Consider the following 12957-nt stretch of genomic DNA (forward strand, 5'->3'; position numbering starts at 1 on the left):
CCCCCCCCCCTCGCGGTTGCCCCCCCCCCTCCACAACAGCCGGCGCGCCAGTGACGTCACTAGCCGGAGAGCCAGCAGCGCCACTGTCTACACCAAACCGAGCGTAGAAGGTGTTGAGCTTGTCCGCGAGGGAGGCGTCGTCGCTCCCCATTGACGGGGCGCTGACTTTATAGTCAGTTATTGACTTCAGTCCCTGCCATAATCCTCTTGTGTCGTTTTGTGCCATTTGTGTCTCCAGTTTGTCAGCATATGTCCTCTTAGCAAGTTTGACTGCTTTGCGTAGAGTATAGACTGAAGCCTTATACTCCTCCATGTTTCCTGACTCTCTACCCAGGTTGTAGGCGGTGGTACGAGAGTTCAGAGCTGCTCTAATAGTGCTATCCACCCACGGTTTCTGGTTTGGGAAAATCCGCACCGTTTTCCTGAGGACAATACCATCAGCTATTGTTGTTATGTAGCACACCACTATGTCTGCTAGTTCACTGACGTCACTGGCACTTCCTATGAACATATCCCAATCCGTGTCTGCAAGCACGTCCTTGAGCGTGGCCTCTGATTCGTCGGTCCACTTCTTAGTCTCACGTGACACGACGGCGTCACGTGATCTCTGTTGATATGCCGGAAATAGCAAGATGGAGTCATGATCGCTCGAGCTTGTGGACCCCGTTAATGGCGGAGCGGCTACTGCCTTGTAACCCGCTTTGAACGGGGAATAGCAGTGTATATATTCACAATATTATCTTATATAATGTATATATATATTTTTTCTCATATGTTTATCAGATTTAATTGTATTGCCTATATTTATGTCTTTCTTCTATTACCCTGCCCATATCTGTACCCCCCTTCCCCATGCTGCTATGATGCCAAGGGGATCAATAAAGGACAATCGTATCTTATCTTAACACATTGACCGCCAGCAGCAGGGGGCGCTGATATATTCAGCGCCAGGTCTTTATTCAATGGGTATAGTTTTAGACTGCGACATTTGCGAGTGCTTAAAATATATCTTTTATTATAGCTATGGGTCTAATAACGCCGTCGACTGTCAGTGAGTTGCTTCCAGTCAACATGCCCAAAACAGATTGTTTTTTCATCCGTACATTTCCATTTTATACCATTTTGTATGGTTTGGGTAATTCCAGGAAAAATACGAGAAAAAGGCATTTTAGCGTAATCCAGTCATCAAGTTGTAATTTTTCAGCTGATTATCTAATCATCCTGAAATCAACACTAGATTATCATTATTATATCTCGTCGTGCATTCATGAAATGGCCCTCGTAGCGGGGCGCCCCCCCCCCCCCCCCCACCGCAGTCAACGGTAATAAGCACATACACCTACACACAGATAGCTTTGATCGTGGTAGAAATAAATATCAGATCAACGCAAGGTTTTATATATAGTGTCCTTACCTGGTATCTGATGTAATGCAAAAAAAAGAATCCAATTATCTGATCGCCATTCCAGTTATCCACAGCGATCATGTCCCCGACATTACCAAGTGTTACACATGGACAGGCGGGCGGGGTTAGTATTCCATGCCGTCGTTGTAAAGGCCTGGCTCGCCTGAGTATTTAAACCCCGCCCCCACGGCTCAGATCAGCTCTTAAAACACACCAGCCCATTTCCAATGGAATGCAATAGCTCTGCAAGGCAGTAGAGGGCGGTGTTGACCATCTGCCAGCTCAGACAGGGTCTGAAGGGTATACAGAGGCTGCAGCTATGAATTATGAATAGTTATTACATGGCGTTTTAACATTCGCCAAAATGCTTGATTGTGATTGGTCAATAGCGCTCGGTTGCCCCTGACAGCAGTGAATTATTTCTCGATAACTGACCGCTGCCATGGGCAACGCACAATAATGACCGCTGATACGGGTAACAGATCGCTATTGACCAATCACAATCAAGCATTTTGGTCGTAGTCACGAAAGCTAAGCATTACCATTATGCACAGCTGCACTCATCAGTGTAATCAGAATTCAGACCACAGACCTGCCGGCTGCCGGCGATTCACTGCGTTTAGAACACCTCGGCGCGGCACCTCTGTGTTCTAAACTCTGTGTCGGTCAATAATTTTGCGACAATGACCTCGTAGCTATACATTATCCCTTACATATAGCGAATAAACGAAATAACGATCCCAAAAACTCGATTTTGGCGATATTCGAATGGCGGGCAATAACGAGTATACTAGTTTTTGGCGCAGAACCAGTTAAGAGACACACGAAAAAGGAAAACTCACACCCAGCTTTGTAATAATCCACTTTTACAGCTCTATCTACAGTTAAAACGTTCACTCCCGTTGTTTTTCTCCTCGTGTTCTACTTCCTATTAAGACAAAGCCACTGGAGAGAGAATTACGTGGCCGTTTCCATCGTAGGGCATCTGATGAAAATTCATCAGAAGAAGATGAGTGCGGAAGAGAGCGTTTTAATTACAGATGGAGCTATAAAAGAGTGGATTTTTTTACAAAGCTGGCGTTTCTGACCAGACTCTATATACTAGTAAAACAATCAAATAGCTGTGCTGGAACTCATGAGAGTGCACAGGGGACCTCGTCTCCTGCCCAGATACACGCAGACGGCGCTAGGCTGTTGCTAAGTATTCGAAAAGCACAGATGTTCTTATTAAGTATTCCGGCGTGTTGGATACTGTTCGGTTTTGCGGATACGCCGCACGGTGATGAAATGTCTCGGTGAGCTGTGTTTATGTCTCCGTGGGGAGAGAGACAGGTGGGAGGCAGCCTGGGCTGCAACAAGCACCCGACAACCAACATGTCACATACACCTCCCACAGCCATATATTCATCTTCTTCTTCTCACTGCCTCCGTCTTCTCTTATCAACATCTTTCTCTCTCTCCCTCCCGTGCTCTACTCTCTATTCTCTCACCCACTCTCTCTCTCCTTCACTATCTTTGTCTCTTTCTCTTTTTATTTTTTTTATCTACTTTTTCTCCCATTTTCAATTTTTCTCCCATCCCAATTTCGTATTGTCCAATTCTACCCTCCCATGTCTCGAACGCTGTTAGGCCATGCCTCCCACAGGCCGGCTGCAATGTGGACGAAGCCTTGCATCACGTGTCCCCTCCGGTACACGAGGAGGCAGCCGTCGCATCTTTTCACCTGCACAGCGCAATCTCTCAGCGGCGAGGGTTTGCGTGGGAGGGTCACGCCGCCCCCGTTGCTTCCTGATTCTGCTGCGCAGGCGCACCAACCGACCTGTAGGAGTCGCTGTCCACAACGTCCGATCCCCACCCACCAGCTTCCCACCCCTAACACTGCCAATTGCGTTAGTATGAACGACCAGCCAAGCTGGTAGCAATGCCGAGAGCTGGGCTCGAACCCAGCATCTCCTGCATTAGTGGCGAGCGCCTTGTCCACTGCGCCACTTAGCCGCCTCTTTGTCTCTTTCTCTATCTCTCACCCCCTTTCACTTTCTTTCTCTCTCTCTCTCTCTCTCTCTCTCTCTCTCTCTCTCTCTCTCTCTCTCTCTCGCTCTCCTTCACCATCTTTGTATCTTTCTCTGCTCCTATCTCTCTCTCTTTCTCTCTCTCTCTTTCACTATATTTGTCTCTTTCTCTGCTCCTCTCTCTCTCTATCTCTCTTTCTCTCTCTCTCTCTCTTTCCCTCTCCTCCTCATGTTCTCTCTCTCTCTATTTCTCATCACCACCTCTCCACCACCCCACATTCCATGAGATGACCAGGTCCATGTCTCACCCCTGGGAACATTTCCCGATAATGGCCTCCTCCTCCTCCTCCCTCCTCTTCATCCCACTTTCCACTGTTTCTCTCATCTCACTTGCTCCTCTTTAATTAAGCACTTCTCCCTCTCACTGTTTATTTCCAGATTAATTTGTGGCGGTGAATGGACACAAAAGCGAGGGATTTAATGAAGTTTTTCTTTTTTGTTCTTGTACCAGGATTGGATTTGTTGAAGAGGCACAAACGGCCCCCATCATCATCATCATCATCCTTGAGAAGTGGCCCCTCTGGGAGCCGCAGGAATAATGTGTCCGACTGTTAAATTGAGGGCAGAACTATTGTTCACGGGGAAAGCTATTATCTTCACTTTGCCGACCATCATTTTAATACCTTTTCCCATAACCTTTATATTACCTCGCTATCCCGCTGCTCTCTGTAAGATTATCCTGTCATTAAAAAAAAAAAAAAGCTGCAAAAAACCTTCCTGCTGTTGTTGGGTTTATACAGTAAAAAATTATTCTGCCCAAAGGGTGTTTTGCTCCAGAGTGCCAGACAGGCTAAAACCAAAAAGACACTGCAATACGCTGACCTTCAGTCCGTCTATTACCGCCTTTGGAACGGTACTCACATCTCATTATGGTCTTTACACTGGCTTCAAACTTTTATTTTACTGCATAGTTTGTGAATCAGTGTGCATTACTAACCTGCTTTAACACTAGAAGTGTTGCATTACTGGACTTACATAACTCTCCTCGTCAAAGGCACAGCGGTATTGGATACAATTTAAGATACTGTAAATGGATTGCATTTATATAGAGCTTTTATCCAAACTGCTTTACAACTTATGCCTCACATTCACCCATTCACTCACACACTCACACACCGATGGTGGAGGCAACCGTGCAAGGTGCCGGAACCGAACCAGGAACCTTCTGGTTACCATGACCTCCTGAGCCACTGTCGCCCCCTACATACTGTATCCACTGTTGCCCCCCTACATACTGTATCCACTGTTGCCCCCCTACATACTGTATCCACTGTTGCCCCCCTACATACTGTATCCACTGTTGCCCCCCTACATACTGTATCCACTGTTGCCCCCCTACATACTGTATCCACTGTTGCCCCCCTACATACTGTATCCAGTGTTGCCCCCCTACATACTGTATCCACTGTTGCCCCCCTACATACTGTATCCACTGTTGCCCCCCTACATACTGTATCCACTGTTGCCCCCCTACATACTGTATCCACTGTTGCCCCCCTACATACTGTATCCACTGTTGCCCCCCTACATACTGTATCCACTGTTGCCCCCCTACATACTGTATCCACTGTTGCCCCCCTACATACTGTATCCAGTGTTGCCCCCCTACATACTGTATCCACTGTTGCCCCCCTACATACTGTATCCACTGTTGCCCCCCTACATACTGTATCCAGTGTTGCCCCCCTACATACTGTATCCACTGTTGCCCCCCTACATACTGTATCCAGTGTTGCCCCCCTACATACTGTATCCACTGTTGCCCCCCTACATACTGTATCCAGTGTTGCCCCCCTACATACTGTATCCACTGTTGCCCCCTACATACTGTATCCACTGTTGCCCCCCTACATACTGTATCTACTGTTGCCCCCCTACATACTGTATCCACTGTTGCCCCCCTACATACTGTATCCACTGTTGCCCCCCTACATACTGTATCCAGTGTTGCCCCCCTACATACTGTATCCACTGTTGCCCCCTACATACTGTATCCACTGTTGCCCCCCTACATACTGTATCCAGTGTTGCCCCCCTACATACTGTATCCACTGTTGCCCCCTACATACTGTATCCACTGTTGCCCCCCTACATACTGTATCCAGTGTTGCCTCCCTACATACTGTATCCACTGTTGCCCCCCTACATACTGTATCCACTGTTGCCCCCTACATACTGTATCCACTGTTGCCCCCCTACATACTGTATCCAGTGTTGCCCCCCTACATACTGTATCCACTGTTGCCCCCCTACATACTGTATCCACTGTTGCCCCCTACATACTGTATCCACTGTTGCCCCCCTACATACTGTATCCACTGTTGCCCCCCTACATACTGTATCCAGTGTTGCCCCCCTACATACTGTATCCACTGTTGCCCCCCTACATACTGTATCCACTGTTGCCCCCCTACATACTGTATCCACTGTTGCCCCCCTACATACTATATCCACTGTTGCCCCCCTACATACTGTATCCACTGTTGCCCCCTACATACTGTATCCACTGTTGCCCCCCTACATACTGTATCCACTGTTGCCCCCTACATACTGTATCCAGTGTTGCCCCCCTACATACTGTATCCACTGTTGCCCCCCTACATACTGTATCCACTGTTGCCCCCCTACATACTGTATCCACTGTTGCCCCCCTACATACTGTATCCACTGTTGCCCCCCTACATACTGTATCCACTGTTGCCCCCCTACATACTGTATCCACTGTTGCCCCCCTACATACTGTATCCACTGTTGCCCCCCTACATACTGTATCCAGTGTTGCCCCCCTACATACTGTATCCACTGTTGCCCCCTACATACTGTATCCAGTGTTGCCCCCTACATACTGTATCCAGTGTTGCCCCCCTACATACTGTATCCACTGTTGCCCCCCTACATACTGTATCTACTGTTGCCCCCCTACATACTGTATCCACTGTTGCCCCCCTACATACTGTATCCACTGTTGCCCCCCTACATACTGTATCCACTGTTGCCCCCCTACATACTGTATCCAGTGTTGCCCCCTACATACTGTATCCACTGTTGCCCCCCTACATACTGTATCCAGTGTTGCCCCCCTACATACTGTATCCACTGTTGCCCCCCTACATACTGTATCCAGTGTTGCCCCCCTACATACTGTATCCACTGTTGCCCCCCTACATACTGTATCCAGTGTTGCCCCCCTACATACTGTATCCACTGTTGCCCCCTACATACTGTATCCACTGTTGCCCCCCTACATACTGTATCCACTGTTGCCCCCCTACATACTGTATCCAGTGTTGCCCCCCTACATACTGTATCCAGTATTTAGTACAATACCACCGTGTGCAAACTTTAGCAGTGAAGTCCATTCCTGAACAGTTGAAATATACATGAGAGTCAACAGAGCACTGCAAGCTCAGTGTGGATTATGTGTTTTAATGTGTACAGTGTACACACTAGCTGAATTACCACCTATTACAGTGTATACAGTACAATACTACATTGTGTGCAGTACTACAGTGTGTACAATACTACAGTGTACAGTACTAGCTGCAGTGTGTACAGTACTAGCTATAGTGTGTACACTACTACATTGTGTGCAGTACTACAGTGTGTACACTACTACATTGTGTACAGTACTACAGTGTGTACAATACTACAGTGTGTACAGTACTAGCTGCAGTGTGTACAGTACTAGTTATAGTGTGTACAGTACTACATTGTGTACAGTACTACAGTGTGTACAATACTACAGTGTGTACAGTACTAGCTACATTGTGTGCAGTACTACATTGTGTGCAGTACTACATTGTGTGCAGTACTACAGTGTGTACAGTACTAGCTACAGTGTGTACAATACTACATTGTGTGCAGTACTACATTGTGTACAGTACTAGCTACAGTGTGTACAATACTACATTGTGTGCAGTACTACAGTGTGTACAGTACTAGTTATAGTGTGTACAATACTACATTGTGTGCAGTACTACAGTGTGTACAGTACTAGTTATAGTGTGTACAATACTACATTGTGTGCAGTACTACAGTGTGTACAGTACTGCCCAGATACACGCAGACGGCGCTAGGCTGTTGCTAAGTATTCGAAAAGCACAGATGTTCTTATTAAGTATTCCGGCGTGTTGGATACTGTTCGGTTTTGCGGATACGCCGCACGGTGATGAAATGTCTCGGTGAGCTGTGTTTATGTCTCCGTGGGGAGAGAGACAGGTGGGAGGCAGCCTGGGCTGCAACAAGCACCCGACAACCAACATGTCACATACACCTCCCACAGCCATATATTCATCTTCTTCTTCTCACTGCCTCCGTCTTCTCTTATCAACATCTTTCTCTCTCTCCCTCCCGTGCTCTACTCTCTATTCTCTCACCCACTCTCTCTCTCCTTCACTATCTTTGTCTCTTTCTCTTTTTATTTTTTTTATCTACTTTTTCTCCCATTTTCAATTTTTCTCCCATCCCAATTTCGTATTGTCCAATTCTACCCTCCCATGTCTCGAACGCTGTTAGGCCATGCCTCCCACAGGCCGGCTGCAATGTGGACGAAGCCTTGCATCACGTGTCCCCTCCGGTACACGAGGAGGCAGCCGTCGCATCTTTTCACCTGCACAGCGCAATCTCTCAGCGGCGAGGGTTTGCGTGGGAGGGTCACGCCGCCCCCGTTGCTTCCTGATTCTGCTGCGCAGGCGCACCAACCGACCTGTAGGAGTCGCTGTCCACAACGTCCGATCCCCACCCACCAGCTTCCCACCCCTAACACTGCCAATTGCGTTAGTATGAACGACCAGCCAAGCTGGTAGCAATGCCGAGAGCTGGGCTCGAACCCAGCATCTCCTGCATTAGTGGCGAGCGCCTTGTCCACTGCGCCACTTAGCCGCCTCTTTGTCTCTTTCTCTATCTCTCACCCCCTTTCACTTTCTTTCTCTCTCTCTCTCTCTCTCTCTCTCTCTCTCTCTCTCTCTCTCTCTCTCTCTCTCTCTCGCTCTCTCTATCTACTGTTGCCCCCCTACATACTGTATCCACTGTTGCCCCCCTACATACTGTATCCACTGTTGCCCCCCTACATACTGTATCCAGTGTTGCCCCCCTACATACTGTATCCACTGTTGCCCCCTACATACTGTATCCACTGTTGCCCCCCTACATACTGTATCCAGTGTTGCCCCCCTACATACTGTATCCACTGTTGCCCCCTACATACTGTATCCACTGTTGCCCCCCTACATACTGTATCCAGTGTTGCCCCCCTACATACTGTATCCACTGTTGCCCCCCTACATACTGTATCCACTGTTGCCCCCTACATACTGTATCCACTGTTGCCCCCCTACATACTGTATCCAGTGTTGCCCCCCTACATACTGTATCCACTGTTGCCCCCCTACATACTGTATCCACTGTTGCCCCCTACATACTGTATCCACTGTTGCCCCCCTACATACTGTATCCACTGTTGCCCCCCTACATACTGTATCCAGTGTTGCCCCCCTACATACTGTATCCACTGTTGCCCCCCTACATACTGTATCCACTGTTGCCCCCCTACATACTGTATCCACTGTTGCCCCCCTACATACTATATCCACTGTTGCCCCCCTACATACTGTATCCACTGTTGCCCCCTACATACTGTATCCACTGTTGCCCCCCTACATACTGTATCCACTGTTGCCCCCTACATACTGTATCCAGTGTTGCCCCCCTACATACTGTATCCACTGTTGCCCCCCTACATACTGTATCCACTGTTGCCCCCCTACATACTGTATCCACTGTTGCCCCCCTACATACTGTATCCACTGTTGCCCCCCTACATACTGTATCCACTGTTGCCCCCCTACATACTGTATCCACTGTTGCCCCCCTACATACTGTATCCACTGTTGCCCCCCTACATACTGTATCCAGTGTTGCCCCCCTACATACTGTATCCACTGTTGCCCCCTACATACTGTATCCAGTGTTGCCCCCTACATACTGTATCCAGTGTTGCCCCCCTACATACTGTATCCACTGTTGCCCCCCTACATACTGTATCTACTGTTGCCCCCCTACATACTGTATCCACTGTTGCCCCCCTACATACTGTATCCACTGTTGCCCCCCTACATACTGTATCCACTGTTGCCCCCCTACATACTGTATCCAGTGTTGCCCCCTACATACTGTATCCACTGTTGCCCCCCTACATACTGTATCCAGTGTTGCCCCCCTACATACTGTATCCACTGTTGCCCCCCTACATACTGTATCCAGTGTTGCCCCCCTACATACTGTATCCACTGTTGCCCCCCTACATACTGTATCCAGTGTTGCCCCCCTACATACTGTATCCACTGTTGCCCCCTACATACTGTATCCACTGTTGCCCCCCTACATACTGTATCCACTGTTGCCCCCCTACATACTGTATCCAGTGTTGCCCCCCTACATACTGTATCCAGTATTTAGTACAATACCACCGTGTGCAAACTTTAGCAGTGAAGTCCATTCCTGAACAGTTGAAATATACATGAGAGTCAACAGAGCACTGCAAGCTCAGTGTGGATTATGTGTTTTAATGTGTACAGTGTACACACTAGCTGAATTACCACCTATTACAGTGTATACAGTACAATACTACATTGTGTGCAGTACTACAGTGTGTACAATACTACAGTGTACAGTACTAGCTGCAGTGTGTACAGTACTAGCTATAGTGTGTACACTACTACATTGTGTGCAGTACTACAGTGTGTACACTACTACATTGTGTACAGTACTACAGTGTGTACAATACTACAGTGTGTACAGTACTAGCTGCAGTGTGTACAGTACTAGTTATAGTGTGTACAGTACTACATTGTGTACAGTACTACAGTGTGTACAATACTACAGTGTGTACAGTACTAGCTACATTGTGTGCAGTACTACATTGTGTGCAGTACTACATTGTGTGCAGTACTACAGTGTGTACAGTACTAGCTACAGTGTGTACAATACTACATTGTGTGCAGTACTACATTGTGTACAGTACTAGCTACAGTGTGTACAATACTACATTGTGTGCAGTACTACAGTGTGTACAGTACTAGTTATAGTGTGTACAATACTACATTGTGTGCAGTACTACAGTGTGTACAGTACTAGTTATAGTGTGTACAATACTACATTGTGTGCAGTACTACAGTGTGTACAGTACTAGCTACAGTGTGTACAGTACTACAGTGTGTACAGTACTAGCTACAGTGTGTACAATACTACAGTGTGTACAATACTACAGTGTACAGTACTAGCTACAGTGTGTACAATACTACAGTGTGTACAATACTACAGTGTGTACAGTACTAGCTACAGTGTGTACAATACTACAGTGTGTACAGTACTAGCTACAGTGTGTACAATACTACAGTGTGTACAATACTACAGTGTACAGTACTAGCTACAGTGTGTACAATACTACAGTGTGTACAATACTACAATGTACAGTACTAGCTACAGTGTGTACAGTACTAAGATAAGATAATCCTTTATTGATCCCCTTGAAATTCGGGTGTCAAAGCAGCATGGGGGGGGGGGGAGATACAGGGTGGGGGATGCATAGCTTCACAGTCCTATACAGTCCAGTATATATATACACTATAGATACACTTAAGGTATAGATACAAATACAATATAATAATATACAAAGTACAAACACAAGATAGTCCAGTGGTGAGAGTACAGTGATATGTAGTCTAGTCTCTAGTAGTCTAGTGCAAAGAAACCAGATAGTCAGTACGGTGATGTGAGTCTCTAGTTCTGACAGTGATAGCTCTGGCAGCAGAACCGGCCGATCCGGCACGTACAGCTGGGTAGGTCGTCTTTAGGTGGTTCGAGGACTGAGGAAAGGTGAGCCCATATTGTTGGTGGACCCGTTTCCTTACTTGTCAAGAGTGTGCTGAAACACAGATGATCTTCACCCCCTCCAACATAAAGGATGCCTGTGTGAAGGTTTGCCTGTTGTTGTTGTTGTTGTTGTTGTTGTTGTTGGAAAATATACTGCTTGGATCTCAGAATGAAATTGCACGGATAATTCTCTGAGGAATTGATATGAATGAGGCATTCGTTGGCTTTCATGTTCTGTTTCTGTTCATAGTAGGAATAGTAGTAGTAGTAGTAGTAGTAGTAGTAGTAGTAGTAGTAGTAGTAGTAGTAGTAGTAGTAGTAGTAGTAGTAGTAGTAGTAGTAGTAGTAGGTGAACTGTATCTTGATATTGAATAAATGCCTTTTGAAGCACTGGCTTTTGGCGTTGGAATAATCACACAAAGAGCTCTCCATTTCTCTTTTAACAGTAACTTTCAGTGGCCCTTTTCCCTTGACTTTCACTGGCCCTTTTCCCGTCACATTGTCTCTCACTGGCCCTTTTCCCTTATCTTTCACTGGCCGTTTCCCCTTGTCTGTCACTGGCCCTTTTCCCTTCACATTGTCTCTCACTGGCCCTTTCCCCTTGTCTTTCACTGGCCCTGGAGTTTCATGATGGTAACGATGTCTGTGATTGGAGCGGAGTGAGAGGCGGAGTCACGGAGTTGGAGAGAAGAAGTGGGGACAGAATGGGTTGGAGAGTGATAGGCAACCTTCGGAACGAAGAAGCCACCTAATGATGAACCAGGTGGAATCTCAAAGATAAAAACGTTACATTCTCTGTACATTTTGATGGTGGATTACAACAGGTTGCCTCCGCAAGGGTCTCCAAATCAGTCCTCCCAATGAGTTTGAGCGCATGAAGCTTCTCTGCAACGAATGACAAGTTCTCATGTACTTTACAAAGACATGTTTGCCTGTCAGCAATGATGGGGTCGACAACCCAGAATGGACGTAGTTGGCAGAACTGGGTATAATATGACAACTTTATTGATGGATTTTTCTAGCAAAAATATCCTATGGAGATTCATCATGGTGTAATTTAAAATGGCTTTTGTATTTAGTGCTTTGCTTTTTGTAAGGGTCTGGTTTTTGCCTGCTGTTTAAATCACTCGTTTAATCTCTTGAAAAATAATCGGACAACTCTCTCTCATCAAAATGTTTGATCCTGTGGAGTTGTGTTTCTTTCTGTTGAAAGAAATTCCATTGTCACTGTTTTCCGGACTCTTGCATAACTGTTTCCTTGACATTTCAAATGTTTCTTGAACCTTTTTCTGGAGCTTGTATTTCTTAAAAGTATTTTGCCAGACACTATTCCGGATATTATTTGCCATTCTTTTTTCTTGTTTTCAATTCATAATGAATTGTAAGTAAGGGTGCAATTAGCACCGTGCAATCCATTCTTTGTGGATCCCGCCCTGTGTGTTTATCTCCAATTTTGACAGCCAATTTTTTATTTTCATATGTGGATTTAATAACATCAAATTACTTTCCCCCTATACCACTTTCTATTAATTTAAAAAGTAAACCCTCATGCCAGACTGAGTAAAAAGCTTTCTGGAAATCGACAAAGCATGCCTGAATTTTTCCTTTATT

At 46.4% G+C, this 12957-nt stretch overlaps 1 protein-coding gene across 1 annotated transcript in view; it reads left to right on the forward strand.

Moving 5' to 3' along the window:
* Positions 1–12957, forward strand: part of LOC311235671 (glutamate receptor ionotropic, delta-1-like) — a gene marked incomplete at both ends in the record, with an annotated part of 337043 nt that overhangs the window by 315174 nt on the left and 8912 nt on the right.

Source organism: Notolepis coatsorum, assembly GCF_963971535.1.
Source record: "Notolepis coatsorum genome assembly, chromosome: 10".
In the NCBI taxonomy this organism is placed as follows: domain Eukaryota; kingdom Metazoa; phylum Chordata; class Actinopteri; order Aulopiformes; family Paralepididae; genus Notolepis; species Notolepis coatsorum.